The sequence below is a fragment of the Pipra filicauda genome, unplaced genomic scaffold (assembly GCF_003945595.2).
Source record: "Pipra filicauda isolate LSUMZ 115617 unplaced genomic scaffold, ASM394559v2 scaffold35_size7292922_pilon, whole genome shotgun sequence".
NCBI lineage: Eukaryota > Metazoa > Chordata > Aves > Passeriformes > Pipridae > Pipra > Pipra filicauda.
Genome location: NW_024104487.1, coordinates 4,549,875 through 4,571,202, shown reverse-complemented (window position 1 = coordinate 4,571,202; position 21,328 = coordinate 4,549,875). Strand labels below are relative to the sequence as shown.

General features: G+C 39.2%; 1 long non-coding RNA gene across 3 annotated transcripts in view; it reads right to left on the bottom strand.

Moving 5' to 3' along the window:
* Nucleotides 1–6,542: 6,542 nt before the first annotated feature.
* LOC120323867 overlaps nt 6,543–21,328 on the bottom strand; it is a 29,243-nt gene continuing 14,457 nt past the window's right edge. For all 3 annotated transcript variants that reach the window (XR_005564779.1, XR_005564778.1, XR_005564780.1), the window contains 2 exons: nt 20,536–20,691; nt 6,543–8,531 (listed from right to left, as the gene is read on the bottom strand). This is a non-coding gene — a long non-coding RNA (uncharacterized LOC120323867). The remainder of the gene's footprint in view (nt 8,532–20,535; nt 20,692–21,328) is intronic.

Here is a 21,328-nt window from a genome sequence, read left to right as displayed (position 1 = left end):
TGACCTCAAAGATCTTCCAAGACAATAGCACGCATTCATAACCAAATGAATCCTAGAACACCAGAGGCAGCTAGACAAGTCAAAAGCAACTAATGCAACTTGAGTGTTCATAGCAAATTTTCTCCCCAGGACTTCCTCAGGCTTTGATTTATTTTTTCAGGCTTTTACATATGAGGAGTATTTTAAGACAAAAGATATATGGTGAGCAGTTCCAGGGTCGTAAATTGAAACTGCCTGTTTGACACCCAGGATAGATGAACTGATATCTCTTTTTCATTGTCAATTATCTAAATGTATGGTACCTATTTAAAGGTTATTTCTGCTGGAATGCTGGAGAGAGAGTCTATTCTGAGTTGGACTTAGGTGATATTTGCAGATGATACATGCAGATGATAGAGCTAACAAGCCTCTGCACCTTGGCTTTTAAAATATCACGTCAAACAACATCACTGCTTATGATGAATGTCCTTAAATCTAATGCCTCGTGGAATAGTACTTCAAATTTTGTTTTCATCACTGTGTTTCATCTATAAATATACAAAACTACCTGAACAAAACAATCACAGGGAATATTATGTGCATTTTCTTTGCATAATTGAATCACATTTTTGTGCACAGATATTAACAGTATTCAAAACCAAACAGCAGCAAAATTATTAAGAAAATCAGTGCTAGGATTCTCCTACTGCATCTCTGCAAAACATCAATTGATCATCAATTGATGGCAGGAATTCAACAGAATGATTAATTGCATTACCGACTGAAATTTTCATACTTAGACCTTTTATTAGATCTATTTTTGTTGGGAAAAAACCTTCTCTGTGAAAGGGAAGCTAGTTGAAAGCTGAGATTTGCAAAGCTGAGGACTTTTAAGCCTTTTTCCCATCAAAACAGTCCCTGCCTTTGGAAACTTACTGGCTGGGGTCATTAATGCTTTCTGCAAAACAGAGAATTCAGACAAAGCTGAAATGGAAAAAACTATACAGTGAACTTCTGCTGTTTTATGCAATGTGAGTGGGATTCTGGTGTTTTACATAGACTTGAGAAGATGAGATCAGTTCCAGGTGCCTGGACCCATTCTTAAACTATGGAGATTTTTTTCACAACACTGTATCAGAGTGAAATCCAGCATGCATCAGGATTCATTGGCATGCATCAGGGTGCATGCATCAGACCCACCACAAATCAGCGTGTGTCCCCTTCCCCCTCCTCCAGCAATGCTGTTTCTATAGGATTATATGGAGGTACTTCTGGCCAGAGCCTGGTATGCTCCAAAAGGGAACCTTCTCTGGACAGCCAAGGAAGCAGGATGCTACAGTGTGCTGTGGTGTCTAGTCAGAGAACATAGGTACAGGGTGAGTCTCTGAGATGGAAGGCAGAATGTGGTCTCCTTGTAACAAGACTGGAAGAGGTCACCACTGCAATTGCTTGTGGAACAGGAGTGGGAGGGCAGGTGTATATGAGGCTGCTGATTTTGCAAGTATATTTATGCAGAAGATCCAGAATAAGCAGACTCTGAATGACAATTAGAAGGCATTCCCCATCTGTGCTGCAAGAAAGAATATTAAAAACATTTTCAGAGAATGATAAATGTGGAGAAAAAAAATGCAACAGCAGAAATTGGTGTGGGTTAAGCACTAGATAGAGCAAAGTAGGCTGTTATCACCAGATCATTAACAGCCCACATTAAGGCTGAGGACACTTTAATAAACCCATTCAGGGAGGATTACTGCTATTAGGAATCAGTGGCAGCACTGTGCTTTATATGAGCAGTGAGGGCTATATCCACTAGCAACAATCTTTCCTGGAGCTATTTTATGTCTGCTGGTGCATATGATATTTTTCTTTGATCATAGCATAGTGGGTAGTTTGATAGTTATATTTTCGTCATTATAAAAATCCAAAACCAATCAATGGAACTGTCGGAGGTATGCGAATCAGCGTTATAGAGAAGATGGGCAAGCATCCAAAGTTGGAAAGTATTTGAAATGTGGCAGAAAACTGCAAAGTTAGGGTTATAAAAAGCTTATTTTTATTCTGTTGATCTCTCTCTGTCTGCGCAGAGTCACAGCCAGGAATTTCTGCACAAAATCTTTCCTGCTTTCTTATGAGACACAACACATGAAAGAAAGCTGAATTGCACATCTTCTTTCAGGCTCTCTGCAGTGCAAAGTGTCCTGAGGTCTGGGACTGCCCTAATGTCATGGAGAACTGCTTCAAACAATGGAGCAGATTATTTCTGTAAATGGTAATTTGCAGTAGGTTCTATCCTTGAGATGTAGAATAATGTGGTTTAATGTGAATGTGGCAAGGGCTCAGTTTTGTTACAGAGTTTGGGAACTTTTTTGCTGCTAATCCAATAAAAAGAAAGTCCTTTCTTCCCTTTCAAAAGATATTAACTCTGAATCTAAAGGTGTGTTCGACTGACAGTTGGGAGAGACTATGTTTAATATAGGGCCAATGAAACTTATAAAAAAATTAATATGTAATACAATTTTTGCAGAGTGGATTCATTCATTAAGAGGATTTCTCACTGATCAGTAAAATCTACATTAGTGCACATAGAAAAGAAAAATAGAGAAAGTATGGGACAAAGGAAAGGAAAAAACAGGGAACAGTTTGATCTCCCCTTCCCATGGTGTGCTTCAGTTATTATGACAGGCATCCTGTTCCAGCAGTGAAGCCTTTGTCTAGCACAAGAAGAAATTTCCAGGTGAGACATGAGGTGAGAAAAAAATGCTTTTATATTTCATTTATATTAATTTATATTTCACAGGTCTTTCTGCAGGATCACTTTTTCAATAAACCTGTACAGACCCAACAAAATATAAATAGTAAGAAGTAATTGGTCTCTAGCATTTTACATTAATAGTGAGGATATGACTTTTGCTCAAAGAAAATACGCAAACGTATTGATGCAGAACAGTGACAAAAACTAAGCAGGCACTGTTCTGTATGCAGAAGACTGTCTTGCACTTACAGGCATCGTTAATTTTCAGTTTCACTTGAATCTCACTGGCCTAACTCTGCTGCCACTGGGAATTATGCTTACTGATTTCAAAATGAGCCAAGTTAAGGCAGTGCTCTAGAAATCCCAGCTCTATCTCTAGTAGAAGGTTAGTCCCTGCTTGAATGGAGAGCACTTTTCCTTCCTGAGTCCTGTCAGAAAGAGGAGAGCCCTGCCACTACATTCCCTGGTGCCCTGATCACCCTGGAGTTCAGTACGGCAACTGAGTCTACTCTCTGAAAGAGACATTGCAGATTTAAACCAGACAGTTTTTACAGCACAGTCTTTACAGCACAGTAACTGTACTGAGGTTATTAAATCTGGAATTTAATCTGTATGGAGAAGTAGTGGTGTGTGGTTGGACTACGTTTCGACACAAACATGTCAATGAAAAGACTATGGGAACTAGATATCACATCAAGTTGTTATTCATTTATGACCGTTTCAGTTGGAAATGCAACTTCTCTTCAGTGACTGCCTCACTGACACACTGTGAAGTCTCCCAACATGCTTTTGTCCTGCAAGTAGCCATGCTCCAGCAACATCCAGCTTCTAGAAATGAAATGTCGTGAGCACTGAGATACAGTAGCTGCTACTACTACAAGATCTGGTGTCTGTGGCTTGTAAGTATGTCCTGTTTTCAAAGGAGCATGTTTTTGTCTGAGATGTTGATGTAAATGTAGCTTGTTTTGCCTGATGATTATATTTTTCCATGCCTGTCATCATGTGCCATTGTTGTGACTCCTGCTGCATTCGTGTTTTACCCCTCTTCACATGCATTCTCTTATCACATGACCCAGGGAGTCATGTTATATGAAACCTATTTTAGGTACTTTGGTGGAGACTATACACCTGAAGTAACAACAAGCAAATTGCCATGCCATCAAATAAACAATGTAGGAAAAAAAGCTTTTTTAAAATGCATCAGCTTATTTTGTTTAAGAAATTATCTGGGCTTTGATAGGTCCCTTCTGCCTCGTCTTCCGTGTTGTCTGATGTCATATGGTATAACCTGTTGACTCTACTTACAACTTCACATTCCAAAGTGTATTTAAATGGAAAATAATGCAGAGTTATAGCCAATCAAAGCCCTGTATAACTTGTTTTTCAGTTTGTTGAACAAGAAAATAGCTGTTTTGTTGAAGTGTAGTGCTCTGGGTCATAGTAGTGTCCCTCTTGTAACACAAAGTGAATTACATTGGTCATGAGAAAATGTTATCAAGCAGCTTTCAATTACATGCTCAAGGAATTATTTATGTAATGCCTACTACAGGTCGCTTATAAGAAGTACATTGTAACAGCTTTATTTTTTGGTCAAAGTGTGCAAAACATGTCTGAGTAATTACAGTCAACACAAGTCCATGTTTTGTTACCAGTGAAATGCCCTGGTTATGTAGGAAACATTTTGCAGCAGTTTGATATGGAAAGCCAGGAGTCACTTGGATAATTTACTGAGTAGCTTCTAACCTCTCCTGTCTTTGTCTGAAAAGATGCTGTTGATTATTTGGCAAAAGCAGGTATCTAAATTTCTCTAGTGTTTTTGCTGGGGTTATGACAGTAAGGCCCTGACAGAGCAGCACCATAAATCACAGGGTAGATGGGGCTGTCACTGCCAGGTAGATACGCTGGAAGTTCAGGCTGCCGTGTGAATTTCAGTGTAGCATTGTAGGAAGTCACGGGTGCCAAAAACCGTTGCTCCTCATTTGTCTAGGCGTCATTGTACACTGAATAAATGTCTCTGTCTACTACCAGAGAGGACATAAAGGAAACTGCTTGAAAAAATGTGAGGGAAAATATAGCACTTTGTGACATATGGCAAAGCCTATCAAAAAATCAGGTGTGTAACTCCTTTCTTGCTCAGTGAGGATGGCTAGCCATCCTGATGTGACAACCAACCTACCACAATTGCTGACATGCCTTCAGCTTCGCTGAAGGTGATGTGGTACCTGTCATGCTACCACCCCTGTGCTACAGTGCCCGTTAAAATACACACCATGCAGAGTTGTTCCACACACTGTGGCTATTGTGCTAACTGGTTCAGTTAGAAAAGATGGAGAGACATGTAGTCACAGAGTGAAATGTCCTATCCATGCATGTTAAATGGGGAGCCTGCTGGCTTACACTGTGTCTCACACTGGCAAATCCTATACTTGATGAAATAAAAGGGAGTTTTGGAATTGATATCAAAGAGCAGAGGCAAAAAATGAATTACCAAAAAGAAGAAAAAAAAAACCATATTATTTTGGGACAGGCTAACTATCTCTGACCTGGAAGAAAGAATAGTCTTTTGCCACACTAGAAAAGGTGGTTGTGAATCATATTTTCCCTCTGTTGCTGCTGGCCAGGGACAGATTAGACTTCGAAATAAATAAAATAAATTCCAAGGCAGTTCTTGGATTTATCCCAGCTGTTCATAGTCTCAATCAGAGACTGCTGGGTGTCCAAGTCTTTTCACAGGGCTCAGAATACTATGAACTTCTAATGGAACCAGGATGCCTTTTTCTGCTCCTGTCTTTGAAGGAGAAAACTTTTTTGTGATGGTATTGCCTGGGTCTTTTGAGAGCACAGGCTGAGGGATGAGATAGGGAATGAAGTAGAAGGGACTATTGCTGAAGAGGAGGAATGAAGAAGTGGGCGTTTATGAGGGGAGGGGAATGGTGATGTCTCCTGCCTTTTTCTCACCAAGCCTTCCTGTATTTGAGCTAATCCTAAAATGTGTAACTTCCAGACTCTTCCCACCTCTCTCTCTTCAACTATAGCTTTTCTGCTTCCCCCTTCACTCACAACCTGCTCACTCTCCTGGGATCTGCAAATGAATGTAGTGTGTTGGATCCAGCACATAAAGACAGACAGACTCATCATTTCTCCTATAACCTATGCACAGGAACATCTCACTTCTTTACCTGCAACCCTACAGTGGTGTTCTCCACCCCCTACCCTCTAGCCCCAGCATATCTGGCTGTCCAGAGTCCTGTAGGGACAGAATATTCAGTGGGTTTCCATCTGTCAGTGACTGGGATGCTTTGATTGCTCTGGCCAGTGCTACTTGTGTCTCCTCCTCAAGTAGCTCCTGCACATTTTTCTTTCTTTGCCTATATGCTACATATGTCAGTGTGAATATGTGTGTGTGCATGTATACACGTACACACATACACATTAGCCTTGAGCGTGCAGCACAGCCTAGAAGTCAATATACATATGAAAAGTTTGATGGATTTGCTGCACTGTTTTCATGGCTCTTTAGTGTTGCCAGTGATATAATATGGGTAACAATGCAGGCCAGACAGGGCATCTCACTGTCCTTCCTCTGCCAGAGATGAGAAGGAATTATTCTCCTGGAGTTATAAAGACTTCTATTATCCGCAAAATGGATTTCCTGAGAGAGCTTGAAAACCTCATATATAAGGGACCTGTGGAAAACCTTGGAGCTCAAAATTCTGAATCTGAACTTGCCATTTTTTTTCTTTGTTTGTTTGTTTGGTGGAGTTTTGTTTTTGTTTTTGTTTTTGTTTTTGTTTTTTTGTTGTTTGTTTGTTACTTTTTTTTTTTTTTACTTTTTACAAAGCATACAAAGGGTAAAAAGGGAGGGATTATATGTCATAGCAAGTTTGTAATGTACCAGTTAATGAGCAGGGATATACTAGGGTCATGGATAAACTTCCTCTTACTTTATACTACTCAACCTTCATTTTGCAAATACATTTTAGAAAACTAGCATTTATTTACTTTCAAAGGCATTATACTTAGTTTGGAATTGACCCTGTAGAGACACCCAGAGTCCCTCTCTTGCTAAGCTTATGCTGATGAATTACCAGAGCCAACAGTAACCTCAAGGAACTCTGTTTTCAACAGAAATGAAAATGTATGAAAAGTTTATAAAATGTGTGAAACAGCTTAAAGAAAAAGTGAGCAAGGCTGGCCCAGACCATCTGGAGTTAGTGTCTCATTATCTGAACCGTTGCTGGCTTTCAGTGTATGTGATAAAGCGGGAAGGAAAAGAAGACAAACATGCTGAACAGTGAAGGGATAAAAGGAGTATAAGGTGTGAAGGGAGGCTGGATCTGCAGATCCCAGAAGTGTGCCTTGTGACACACTTTTAGTGAGAAAGAGAGAGAGACCTGTGCTTGCAGACCTCCACTGCTGCGGATGAAGAAGCATCAGCTGAAAAACCAAATAGTGGTACCAGGCACGTGCTCACATCCTGTGCTGGGAAGCCTGTGACAGTGATGTCGGGATGTCCTGCAGGTGGCTGGGAAAGAGGATGATGGAACAAAGCAGTCTTTCATTCCTTACCCTGCAGAGGTATTCTCACAGTCTCAACTGAATGTATGAATCAGAAGGGCAAACACATACTGTGTTTTCTGTCTGGAAATTCAGACTTTGTGTCTTCAAAACACTTCTCTGGCACTCTGGAGGGTTACAATGGTGTCTATCAACCACTTGCTAAATTGGGGTGAAATTCCAATTTCCACGGTGATGTTCAAGGGAGGTAGGTACAGATAGGGATGGGAAAGCAGTTCTGTAGAGACTGGAGAGCAAATGCTGTGTCTAGGAAAAATCTACTCTGCTTTTGATCTCCTTCCTGTCATACCACCCTTATGTCCTGTCATAAAATACCTTGAATGGTTCTGGTTTTAAAACAGTTGGGAGCAGTTCTGAAATACCAACAGTATCAACACTTGGAAAAAATTTTTTAAACTTGGCCAGGCCTCTATGTCCTTAGTTGTGTAACCCGTTTCCTCAATCAATAGATGTCAGATAGAAATAAATGTATTAAGGAAATAATTCACAGTATTATTGTTCACAGAAATTACTATTTCTGTGGAGAAGGTGGTGCTCCCACAAGTGCAATCACATTACAAATGTTTCTTCTGTCCTTAAATGGTATTTTATTAAGTTCAAATATGCACTTTTTTTTTCTCCTTTACACTGCAGAAGAAACACATTAAGACTGAAATAGGACAGCTAAGGAAATTAGCTTCCTATATCAGATGCTTCCATAAAACTATAGTGCCCATAAATTAATAATCTGCTTTGATGGACTAATGGGATTCTATAAAGTAGATGTCTGGCATGCAGAGAAAAGTACTGCCTGTGTTTAGAAATGGTGGAAAGCATAGTTTGACTAATCAAAATATGGTGACTGAAGTTCTTGCACATGTAACTCCAAATCCTGCAACTGCTTTCACTCTATTTTGGCCTTAATGCTTAATGACCTTAATGGAGATCACCTAATGTTTCACTTCATCCACACTCTCTGAATTTTTTTATCCAAGAGCAACAATTTCAGATTTTGAATAAAGAAAACATATGTTGGGCCAACATATATATAATTCTAGAACATTCTTTGAAGTTACTTGACTGTTTTCTTTGTATTTACATCCTTCTCTCTTTCCTGTTGCTTTTTTCCTTCATTATCTCTTCAACGTGAGATCTCTAGCTTGCTCATTTACAGTACCTGGAAAGGCTCTCCTGTCTGTACATGTCTCTAACTCTCTTGAAAGTCACTGAGTTGGGCTGACTCCTGTGGTGGTGAGAAAAAGGTAGACATAAAGAGTTGTTTTGAGCATTCCAATAGGATCAGAGAAAGTCACTAAAAGCATGTAAGGAAGATATGGGGTTATATCCTCTGGGATTTTATCCTCTGGTTGGTTGATTTCAGATTGTATGAAAATTACCTCTTGTAAGTTATTGCTTTTTCTTATTTTTTTTAATACCCTAAAATGTTTTAAAAACATCCTAACTTAAATGATGTTATTTTAGCTAAAGAGCAAGACTGTGACAGAAGCCTGGCTTCTGACAATGTTGCTGTTGCAAATCTTCTGTGCAGCTTTGAGAGAACGGTTTAAAAACATTTTTATTTTTTTTAGTTTCTTAAGGATTTAATCTCAGCAGAGAAAATCATAACTAGGTTAAATTTCTCACTTTGTAAAATAGCTTGATGCCTATAAATATAGTGCTGAACTTAAATGGAGAAAAAGGAGCTGATGTGAATCTATTGCCAAATACGGTTCTTGGCTATAGACCCCCACTCCAAAATTTGAAGACTTTTCACTTCTTAAAGTGTTATAGAGCAGATGTCATGGTATTTCTCATTACTATCCTTGACTGCAGAAGACAATTTTTGTAAATCCGTCACCTTTATCTTGAATATTACTTTAAATATACTTTTTTTACAGTTTCTTCCGTGGCTTCCAAATGACTTATGTATGGAGAAGACCAGGCAGATTTTTCTGTTTTGAACACCAATAGTTCTCAGGCATTCCACATTTGCAGAAAGATGATACTGGGGGAAAAGCATCAGGATAGATAGTATGACTGTCTATACAAATGATCGTAGTTCCTGACAGCTCCATTTTCTTCTGCCATCTGTGTCCTCAGTCTTCCTGGAAATTATGGTATATCAGCAGTTCTGTTTTATTACCCAAAGCTAAATCAACTTAGAAGGATATTTGATATGGCAGCAATTTTGGAGTTTCCACAGAAAAACTGGACTTATAATTACTAGTATGTGCATATTTAGTATCAGAAAATAATTTCCAGATTTCTGAGTCTTGAAATATTTTCCCCAAATTACTCTGACCCTTTAGAATGGATTTTTAGGAAAAAACAAACAACAACCAACCAACCAAAAAGAACAAAAAAAATTCACCCCAAAACCAAACCAAAAAACCCACTCAAATTCTATCTGTTTTATCCTGGGAGGAAAGAAAACCAAAACAAACATAGAGCCATGTTTAAACCTTTCAGTGTCCTGGAAAAATCCTTGAGACCCCTTGCAAGATCCTGGGGGAGCAACCTCTGACCCACTGTTTCCTGTTATGTTGTGCCAACAGCACCTCCCGCTTAGCCACAGGCTTATCCCATCATTTGGCAGCATGGATTTTCTACGTGAGTCATGAGTAAATCTGCCTTGGTAGGTAGGTCAGAAAGAAATATAGTATTATCTGTGGACAGTGCACTTTTACTGGGATATGCAGACCATTGTTCATTCAATATGCAAGCGTTTGCAGTGTGGGGAGCTAGAAATGCCTTTCATGGATAAGTCCTATGTATAATAATGCAAGTTCTTACATATCTTGTGCAGGGATTAAGTTTGGAGTAGATCAGGATTTGTATGCATTCAAATCAGAGGGAGATTCTGACACTGGTTTCAGTGGGACCATTTCAAGCAAGCTGCAAGCTAAGATCCACAATGCCGTTTCAAACATTCCCAAGTTCTTTTCTAAGGAATATCTGTATTTGTTTCATCTCTGTGGTTTTATACTATTCCCATTACACGTTATCTTCTTGTCAAGTGATCATGTTTTTCCAGTTATGGGGCAGTAAGGTGGAAAACTTGTCTTCTATTTCTCTTCGTTTATTTAAAAGCAATACAGGACACCCACTGGCACAAATGTTCATAGACCATCTACAGGCAAATATTTTGTAACCATTCCGTTATTGGATGCTTTTGTTTCATCTTTCAACGTCAGAATGTTGAAAACACCCTGAAATGCAACATTGATGATGGACTCCAGTACTTAAATAAAAACATGGATGACAGATCCTCTGGGCTTATAAATCAGCATAACTCCAGAGACTTTCACTACCTGAACAGATGATTCAGGAATGCAAACTTAACATTTTGGGATTTGTTGTTTTTTTTTTTTTAATTTTCCAGTTCATGTAATTTGGTGAAACATAAAAGAAAGAAATATGCATTTGTGACTGATTTTTCCAACTGAATGATCTTTTTTCTCTTTACTCTGTGATTTTTATACAGCTCTTAATCGTAGTTTGTAAATTATTTACTTCTAGGTACTTTAAATTTTGTTAGACCTGCCCCCCAAAGTTATTACAAAACTCATTGTATCCACATGAAATGAGGGTAAACTATAGTCCCTCCTCCTACTTATTTATGCTTTTTATATCTGCTTTAAACTACAGCTGATAACATATCTTTATGACAGAAGTGGGATGTAGTAGCACATATGTAGTACCATCTACTGATGGAATATGTACCATGTGCTGGAACATGTGGGCGACCAGGGTAGCATCATCAGCATAAAGCAGCTCCCGGACAAGATGGTTTAAGGTCTTGATGTGGGCCTTCAGTCGCCTTTGGTTGAATAGGCTTCCATCAGTACGGTATCGAATGTAGATACCGTCCTGATCATCGAGGTCTGCTATGGCCCTTTGGAGCAAGCAATATGATTTTGCTGTCTGTCTGTAGGGTCACATTAAGATTTTTGTAATAGCAGATGAAAGGTTATTCTCTTTGGAGTTGACTGACTCATTCTAGGAAATCTTTGTGCTCCTTGACTTTGTTTGACCCTTGGATTTTATAAGGTTGGGGAAAATTAGGTTGATCAGCCAGGGGACGGATGTGGAACAGGGACTGCTTTGAATGACAATGCTCCTTAAAAAGTTTGGGTTATAAAAATTCTACGAATTCCATAGGTCAGAAGTAATAAGGGACACAGCACATGTTTAGTAAAGAATAGAGTAGCCAACTAAATTTTTTTTTTCTCTTCAAGACAGACAAATCTGAGAAAGGGCTGACTCTTCAGAAAAGGCAGCTAAGTCTTCTTTATATTGATTTTTTTAACGATTTCTTTTATCAGGTTTTAAAAGGTACAACTTTTTGAAATGAATATGGAGAGTTGCAGGGTGATCTTATGATCCTGAAATACAAACTGGCACATAACATTCAGTATACTAAGTACAGAAGACATACATGTAGGACAGAGGGAGAAAGAGGGGCAGATGGAGAGAGAGGACATTATTTATGTACATCCATCTATCTATCTATCTATCTATCTATCTATCTATCTATCTATCTATCTATCTATCTATCTATCTATCTTTTATCTCCACCATAAGAAGGCCCGAAAATGTCAGCCCAATAATTGGATGGGATCAGAGGAGCAAAAACAGCACTTATAATCCTTAAGGGAGTTGTAAGGAACAAGCCAGAAAATGTCATTAATATGTGACATAAATCTCTAGCATATCCATTTTTGGACACTGTGGACTCTTCACCCCTAGAAGAACAGGTATGACAAGAAATGCCATAGAGAAGGGAAGCAATACCAACAGAATGGTCTCAAGTATACAGAAAGGTTGAACAGAAGCCCACAGCTCAGAGGAAAATGCCCTGAAAAAATTTTAAGAGAAAACATAAAATAAATATGGAATGATATTTTATTTTTTACCTCACACAGCAAAAATTAATTAACAATTAGGATTGATTAAGTTAGATCTAACTGGAAATTTTTCACTTCAGGAGTAAGACAGAGGAAGAACTCATTGGCATGAGACATGGTGGGTCACAAAAAGATCTATAGAAGTTTTTGGAGGATGGTTTTGTTTGTTGCTACTAAATCTAGAGGTGTGGATCTTGTATCTGTGTCTGATTACTCCTGTGTAGCTAATAGACTGACAATAGAAAGGTGTACTGGCACACATAGTTCTCTGCATGTTGTAGCATCTGTTACTGGCCTCTTTTGGAAAAGGGACACTGGCTGAGATAGATGTTTTCACATATTTTTTTATGGCATGACCTCGAAGACTAATTTTGAAGTGGCTACCAATGTACACTGCATTTGTAATATACTGCTGTATACTACAGAGCCTGAAGGATTTGCCTTCCCAGGAGTGCAGCTCAGATGTCTGTCCTATATGTTAAGGCACAAGAGAGGGACATGGAGTGCTCTGGCATCTGTGTAGTTGTAGGGCATTGCTATCAAGGAGCTCTGGCTGAGGGGCTGTTCCTGAGAGGTACCTGCACAGTGGTGTCCACAAAGTTGTGGAGTCATATTTTAAAATCAAAATCTATTGGATTTTGATTTGTTACCATATTTTCCTTTTGGAACATTTTGGATTTTTTTTTAAACATTTTGTTTTCTTGCAACACTTTTTTCTGTGCTAAAGAAGATAATTTTTCATCATATAATCTCCACTTTACTATTCTCATCCTCTTCTTTCTGGACTGGTGAACATTGTAAATATCTTAACACTTGAGAATGGACTTGAATGCTCTCTGGATGGTAATTTGAGATAGGATATTTTGTAATAGCTTTGGTCACTCTAGTGGTCCTGGTGAACTCCAATCTTATGAAGACACATAACATATGTGGCATGACTGTTTAGTAATATTTGCTATGAAGCTTTGCAGCTGGCCTTTAACAGTACTTTGAGGCAATATTTGAGTAAATGAAATAAAAGTATTCCCCATACTGATGGCTGTGTCCTAATGCTGACAAACAGTTCTATAGCTGCTTGGTTTTGTTCACCTTTTAACATCCACGTACAACATTATCCATCATGGAACAATGGGTGTACATTCCACTCAAAGCACACAGCCGAGGTTGTATTTTGCAGGGCATTGAATCTGACAGGTTCAAGGATTGTGGTGGACAATAAACAGAGCATGAACTTAGAATGTGAAACTGCATGGAAGGGAGTTTGTTCTTTGAATGTGTGATCAGAATGGCAGACAGTAAGAAGAATGGAGCTCAACAGACCTTGTGAATGTCATTGGTCAAGGTATTTGGAAAGCGGTCTGCCCAGTATTTTTAAAAACTAAATGCATGATTAAAAATAATTCCATGAATAAAATTGTTTTGGAAAGCTTTTTCCTTGCGAGGGATTTATGTGTGATGATGGTTACATATCAGCATTGAACTGGTGAGTTGACTTAGTTTGGCTACTGTTGTTTCAGACCACCTCCTATGATCTGTGAGCGCTATTCATTTGTGCCATTGACTGTTGTCAGACTCTCTATTCACAAGTTTAGCATCCACAGCCTCCTTGCATTTCTTCCCCTTAGGTGGGAGCAGAAGGTGGGACCTCTGGCACATGTGCAGATTATGAGTGCTCAGTAAAACCAGGACACCTATAGGTCACTCTGCATTGCTTACCATACATCCCATGCATTCAGCCAGATTGTGCAGTACAGCCAGCAGTTGCCTGTGCAACATGCTGATACAGCGAGACTCAACCCATGAGATCTAAAAGCATGGAAAAGAGTATTTGTGATTGCAGAGAACTCTTTAATCTAATAGATAAGAGATTCAGTCAGAGGCTAAGACTAGATTAGAAATTACTATGATTATGCAGTGAACGATGCGTTTCAGGATGCTGTGGGTTTGCTTTTTTTTGATATTTTCAAATCAGGGCTGGATATCTTTCGGCAGAACAATATTCCAACCCAACCATGAGGCACTTGACTTAACAAAGGAACTGCTTAATGACATTCTACGTTTTGTGTTTTTGCATGAATCCAGGCTGGATAATTACAGTCTTAAGATCTGAGACCCTGATGAGGTGCATTGTCTTCACAGCCAATTATTTTAGTTATTCATACACTAGAACAAAATAAGATACCCTACAGAGATAGATACACTACAAAGGAAATTATATCTTTTCATTGCTATCTACTTTTGATATGCAGTATGTGAAACTTGAGCCATATCTTTCCACGTGTGTTATAAGATCATGCCAATAGCAACGGCCAAAAGTAACAGCTTTCTTTCTGTCAGCATTTATTCAATTATTTATGGTCAGGCTTTGTTGCAGGTTGATTGTCAGCAGCAGCAGCACTTACTTCTTTCTTTATCTAAAGAAATACTAAATTTTCATGCCTAATTGAATTCCCTTTATATTAGAGCACATTCAGTGAAGCCCCTCTACCAAGTTCAGCAGCATTACCCTTGTGCAAAATGGGCATCCACATTGACATATTGAACCTTGTATTTTTAAATTATTTTACACTCAGCTAAATATACTGCTTTTGTCTAATTTTAGAAGAAAGCCAGCAGTCGGATGAACTGTAGTTCAAGGTTTGCTGGTTTGATGGAATGGTCTGCTTTGCAATAGTACTCATCCTTGCACTCATCGTTTTGTATACAGAAATATAACAAGAATTATTTAGGGTCCAATGTCTGAATTAGCTGCACTTCGATGTAAATGTTTTGGCATTGGCTTTCACTCTGAATGATAACTGATTCAGACTTATCTAGAGACAGAAGCCAAAGAAGTGCCTCAGGGACATAGCAAAAGGAAAGAACATTTAGGCATCATGATGGCTCCTGTTTAATACTTTCCTGTCTGAATAGAAAATGGAAAATCCTTATCCTTTCATGCACTATTGTCTTCTGTCTTTACCCCATTAGCGGTCCCAGCTACCCTCCCTTTCCAGATCATTATCTGTAAATCTATGAAGACTTTATCCTTCTTTTTGCCTTTCGGTAACAAAGCACTAATACCTTCACCCCTCTCTTATCTTGATCTCGAATGTTACTGATGTCATGTTGACATCATAGTCTTGTATATGAAAAGGAATCAAGTGTTGCTCTCCAGAGTGAGAAACTGTAGAAGTGATGTATGCCCCATCAGAACTGACATATGCAAGCAAATGATATTTGGCCAAGATTTTGCTTTCTATATGTTCATACTGAGGGATAAAGTAGAGAAAAAAATTCTATAAGGAACAGGAAATAAGATTTAAGATCGAAGACTTGTTTGAAGTTTCTAATTTTTCCAGAAAGGCTTGTGGATCAACCAATCAAATTCAGCCAGGAATCTCATAGGAACAACTTTCAAACTTTTAGAATATGTGAGTATGTATACATCTGACTTACAGAGGATTTTTTGAAAACTATCTGGTGCATTTGAAATTTCGCATGTGTCAAAAAGGTTTTGATTCTATGGGATTTAAAAAAGTAATGTCTTTTTTTTTTCTTCACTGAGAATAATATTCTTGTAACATAATTTTAAACCAAATTAATTTTTTTTCACACATTTTTTTACGATTGGTAACAATCACCATAGTTTTATAAAATACTGTTTAAAATTTCTAAAGTACAAATATTCCAACCAAACCAAAGGAATAATGCAGTATATTTTTGTGATATGATCCAAACATTTTATTTGATACTGTTTTGAACCTCTTCTTGCACATCCTGCTACATGACAGAGGTCAGAGTTTTGCTTTGGACCATCAACCAGGTTATTGTGTAGACTTGTGTGAATAGTCTTTCACATACTAGTGAAAAGAGTACACAGATGCCCTTCCTGTTCTTGTCATTACAATTTCAGGCTGCTTCTGTCCTTAACTAGCTCTGGAGAGTGAGATCATACTTTGAAAACAGAGAAGAGAATTACAGCCCTCTCTCTTTTTAAAAGAAAATTGCCATGGGAATATAACACAAGCCATTGTTTCACAACTTGGACATGGAGAATTTAGTGTTTGTAACACTTATTTTGTAGAAGCTTCTACAAAACATCTCTAACTTAAGTGGTGGGGGTTTTTTTCCCCTCTCCTTGACCTAACAAATTGCTCTACTGGGAGAATTTTGCAACAGCTGGATTGTTCATTAATCAATGGTAAATTAGGAAAATGACCTAGGATTGGTTATCAGTTAGATTTTCAGTATATTGAAAAAGTTACATCAGCCTCCAGATACTGTAACATAAGGTAGTATAACACAGACGTCCCCAATTAGAGATCTCCTGGGGAGAAGAAGGAAATGGAGAAGAGAGATTGATGGCACCACGTTTTGTGGAATGGCATCTGTGAGGAGTCTGTATCATAGTAGTTCAATTTACAGCTATATAGCTGTGAATTTAATTCCCATGCTAGTACCTGAGTAGCTGTACCACACTGGTGTTGCAATCTTGTGCTAGTCTTACTAGAGTAATAAAAACCAAGACCTACTAAGCACCTTGTGAGATGATGTGTACCTCATCAGTTTTGACAGAATATAAGTGCACAGTTCCCTCCATTAAACAATGACATCTTTCCTGATGATTCAAAATACCTGAAACGTGTGGTCTAGAAGACCGTTCCTAGAAATCCCTGTAGTGGTGTCTACATCAGTATTGCTGTAAATAATGTTAAATACCTTTCATTTACCATTTTTCCTTTAAGCTTCAATTGTGGATTGCCTATCATCCAAGACCTGTGCTTCTTTCCAGTAACTGTAATGCTTGTATATGAACTTTTAGCCAGGCTTCCTAAGGAACTGAAGTTTCTATGATAACATGATCTATCTCTCCAGTTGTGTATCAGTTCCCTGTGCCCTGGTAACTCTGCAATTTGCTAGCCAAATTTAACTGAGTCTGAAGGAGATGATAGAAATCTTAACATGAAATACATTCTAATGTGGTGGTGGGATTTTTTGTTTGTTTTTGTTTGGTTTTGTTTGTTTGTTTTTTAAATTAATAGGTGGAAAGAAGAAAGATATCTTAATTAGTGCCTCATTTAAAAAGGTAGTCATAAGTCAGCTGTTTGTCAAACTGTTTAGTAACAGTCATCCAGTCTTCATGTATGAAGAAGCCAACTGGCCACAGCACATGGGTGACATGAAGGAATAGAGTAACTGAGATTACTACACTGGAAAGGCAGATGAGGACTTGAAACTGTAAGAAACCTGAACAGTTTTTCTTTTCACTAAAGAATGTGCCAGTTTTATTTGCTGCTGTGTACTTCTATCTGCCATATTGTGACTCCCTGTGGAACTTAAATTCACCCCACATAGGAAGTTTCTGTAATTTTTGTTTTAGAACTCATTGGTATAGCTACCAGCATTAGATTTCATGGTTGAAAACTTTTCTTGTTTTATCATCTTGAGACTTACTTTCCCAAAAAAACCCATAAAAACAAAACAAAAACAAACAAACAAACAAACAAAACAAAAACCAAAACCAAGAAAAGAAGTGAAAACCAGCCCAGGTATCTCCAGAATTCTGTGCACAAAATTCTGCAAACCTATGCTTGTGTCACCAGTTGGTGTTTGGGCACCACAGATCCTTTCTGTATGAGGTGGTTTGGGCAGTATTACCTCAGCTCTACGAGCAGAACTGCACTAGTCCTTCGTACCATTTGCATTTATTTTTGTTCTTTATTCCAAATTCCTAGTTGCTGTAATTCTTGAACAGCTCATCCCTTCCTGTTTGTCTATTGATATGAAAAAAACATCTAAAGAAGTGTCAGAAATTTCTCCAACAGACAAGGCTTGGGTGTAGGAGAAAGTGCTGGAACAGGACAACTAGAGGAACTAGGTCTTAAGGACATATAAAACAATGTAGTCAGGCTTCTTGTTTGGAGTACATTGCTGATAAGGCATTTGCTCCTCACTGAAGGCAGAGTGTTTGGAAGAGGTTTATTCCAGTGCTGCTCTGGCAGCTGTAGCCAACAGAAGTGCATGGAGGTGACTTGCAGGGCGATAGAGCCCGCGGGTGGACAGGACACTGTGGGCAGCATGGCTGTAGGGCAGTACAGGCAGGGGAGGCTCTGCTTCTGCTGCTAACTACATGGGGCAGTCAGCAGCTGAACAGGGAAAAATGAGCTCCACAGAATCACTCTGCTGCCAGAAGCAGTGCTATTTTGGGCTGGTGTCAGTTGGCAGTCTGTTGTGTCCTCCCTGGTTGTCAGGTCTTGGGAAGGCCAAGGGCTAGTGCTGTGGTTGGCAGGTGAGCATGCTTGGAGAGAAGGGGCAAAGGACACAAATATCCCTCATGCATGTCCTTGGGAAAACTGGAGTGCAGCCTTCAAGACAACATCCTCCAGTTTGGCCCTGAATGGACTGCACAATTTTGAATAAATAAATCCTGTTCCCTGAGGAAATGCTCAAGTCTTTGTGTGGAGCTTTGTGACAGCAGAGAAAGCTATTGGAAGGAAAAGTAATGCATAATTTACTTGTTCATCCAAGTTCAATAAACCCCTTTGTGTACAGTTATTGCCTTTATGCAAAATAAACATCTCCGACAATGAAACAGGTTACCGGAGACTAATCTACTTTCTTTACTGGTTCCTTAGCAACTACAGCTATGAATTAGTTGCCAAGCAGCCTAGTTCAGTGTTTTGCAATGAAGCAAGAAGAGAAAAAAGAGCAAAATAAAAAGGTGCAAGACTGAATTGTGAAGTTGAGTGCAGACTAATAAGCAAAAATTTGTGTTTTGTTTTGCAAGGTCACCAGCCGTTAGTTTTTCTCAGCTTTTCTTAAAATACACATATTCAAGATAGAAAGCTTCACTGTGGTTTTCTGGCAGTGGGGTGCAGGATTGTGCTGCCTGGCACAGCGGTGCTCCTGGGCTGTGAGCTTCTCCTGTATGGGCAGGAATGGCAACCTGAAGAGAGAGTTGGGACACAGAGCACCCCTCTGAGAGGCTGGCTTAGGCAGCACATGCTGGAGGTGCTGCCAGAGGTTATTAATGGTTTCTCTGTGTATTGGTGATGAGCAGCATTTGCACTATGGACACTGACAAAAATAAGTCAGAAAAAATGGTCCTAACTTTATGGTGAAAATCTTTTATCTATATCCATACTGTCCTCCTGACTGAAACAGGTTGCTTTTCAGATGCATAAGAGAAAAAGGTCCCCAGAGGCAGATGAGGATCAAAATCTGGGAGGGGTAGGCAGGAGTACAACCAGGTCTGAGAAAATAAGGGCTTAAATGGGGAGAGTTTACAAAAAGAAACAAGGTGTGAAAGGGTTGCTGGCCACTGTTCTGATCTGCTACCTCCACCGAGACCCCTCTTGCTGATCTGAGTCAGTGCCACAAGAATACACTGTGTGGATTCAGAGTGAGTGATCAGAGCTTTTCCTGCCTGTGAGAAGCCTTGGCAGAAGTCTGCTGGCAGGGTGGGCAGTATCTCTAAATGGGTCCCAGGGGATCACATGGACATGCCTGCCACAGCTGAGAACTGGGACCACCGATGGTGGGAGGAACTGGGAAAGCTACTGGAGACTTGACAATCCATCCTCATCTGTGGGGGCCTGATGTATGGCCACACTAGTATTGTATGTCTGGGGTCTGGGTCTTAACACAAATTGGTTTATGTCAGTTTCTTCCTCAGGGCATTAAGCTCCACAGTCCAGATGGTGGAGTGCCCTGGGTACAGAAACCATATGGTAGTATATAGGAGAGGTTCAGAAGGGGAGAAGAAATATGTTGTGCTATACATTTCTCATAATAATAGGGTCAATGACATTTAGTTGATGGCACAAATGACACCAAAGCCATGAGTAGGCATAATTAATGATGACAAAACATAGGTACAGGGCATATAGACTGCAAAAATTGGACTGCGTCACAAAACTTAAATTGGATCTGAATTTTAATGGTTTAAAATCCAAAGGCTTTAAGAAATCAAAAGTCTTTAAAGTTTTCAAAGCAGGGCACGGTACCCAAAAACTGTGGAGTGAGTAGTATTATTGCAATTACAGCATTTTGTGAATTATCAGGTCTTGGAGACCTGAGGTATTAGACCCGAGGCAGCACTGGGTACAGCAAAGTCTCTGTGGTTGCACAAAGAGAGACAGAGGGAGTGTGGGTCTGTCTGTTGGGAATGGAGAAGGGGGGAGGAGGGTGTAGGAAGTAGGGTAGGAATGGCCTCAAAAACTGTCAGCCCAGTACCGTATTTTTCTTTTCCTGTCCTAAACTCCAATAGAATGTTTAAAACTCAGTCTGCAAAATGTGTTTTTGTTTTACACTGCCCCCCACCCCCCTGAAAAAAAAAAGACATTTTTGTTATCTGACCTCACCAGAGCCGCATCCTTTTGCTGCTGCTGCTGCCGCCTTTTAATGATCATTTAAAAATGATTAACAATGCCTGGAGCCATGACAGCCTGACTTCCTGTGCTGAGCTTCTGCATGTCTGGATTTGTGGGAGGGAGTTCCTGACAAGAGAATTTCCTATAAAACAAGGACACTCGGGTCATTGTTGAGAAAAATGACTGCATGCAAGAGGTATAAGTCATGGACTAGTACAGATGCTCTGGCAGAGATATTTTTTTACTTGGTTAGGGCTACTTTTTTTTAGCACCAGAAACACATTTGTTTGCAATTTCTGAAGGCATTAGAGCAACAGAGTGACTAGCTGTCATTGGCTGCACAAATCTAATCTTCAGTTCCATCTTCTTTTAAAAAAAAAAAAAAGTAAAGCAATGGGAAAGTCTTCTTTAAAATCAGGTGGGATTACTGAAAGATTTCATGCAGGGAGATGCATGACAAAAGCTCACTTATACCATGGGGAAGTGAAGACTTTGTAGGATTTAGTTTCTGAAACAGTGTTCTCAGTATGTGATTAAATACTGTCTCAGAAACAAAAACTCCAGTGTTTGCTCTCTGCTTCTTCAAGTAGAAACCCAATTTTTACTGATTGCACGACTCCTGCACTATCTGAATTTCTTATGGTTCCTGGTCGCATCAGGGTTTCTTAAAGCTTATTTCAGGGACTATATTAAGCTTTGGTTATTTAGGCTTTTTTCTAAATGAATTGGCTCATCTTGAAAAGGAATTTTATTTTGGGTGGAAAAATGTTCATATGTGT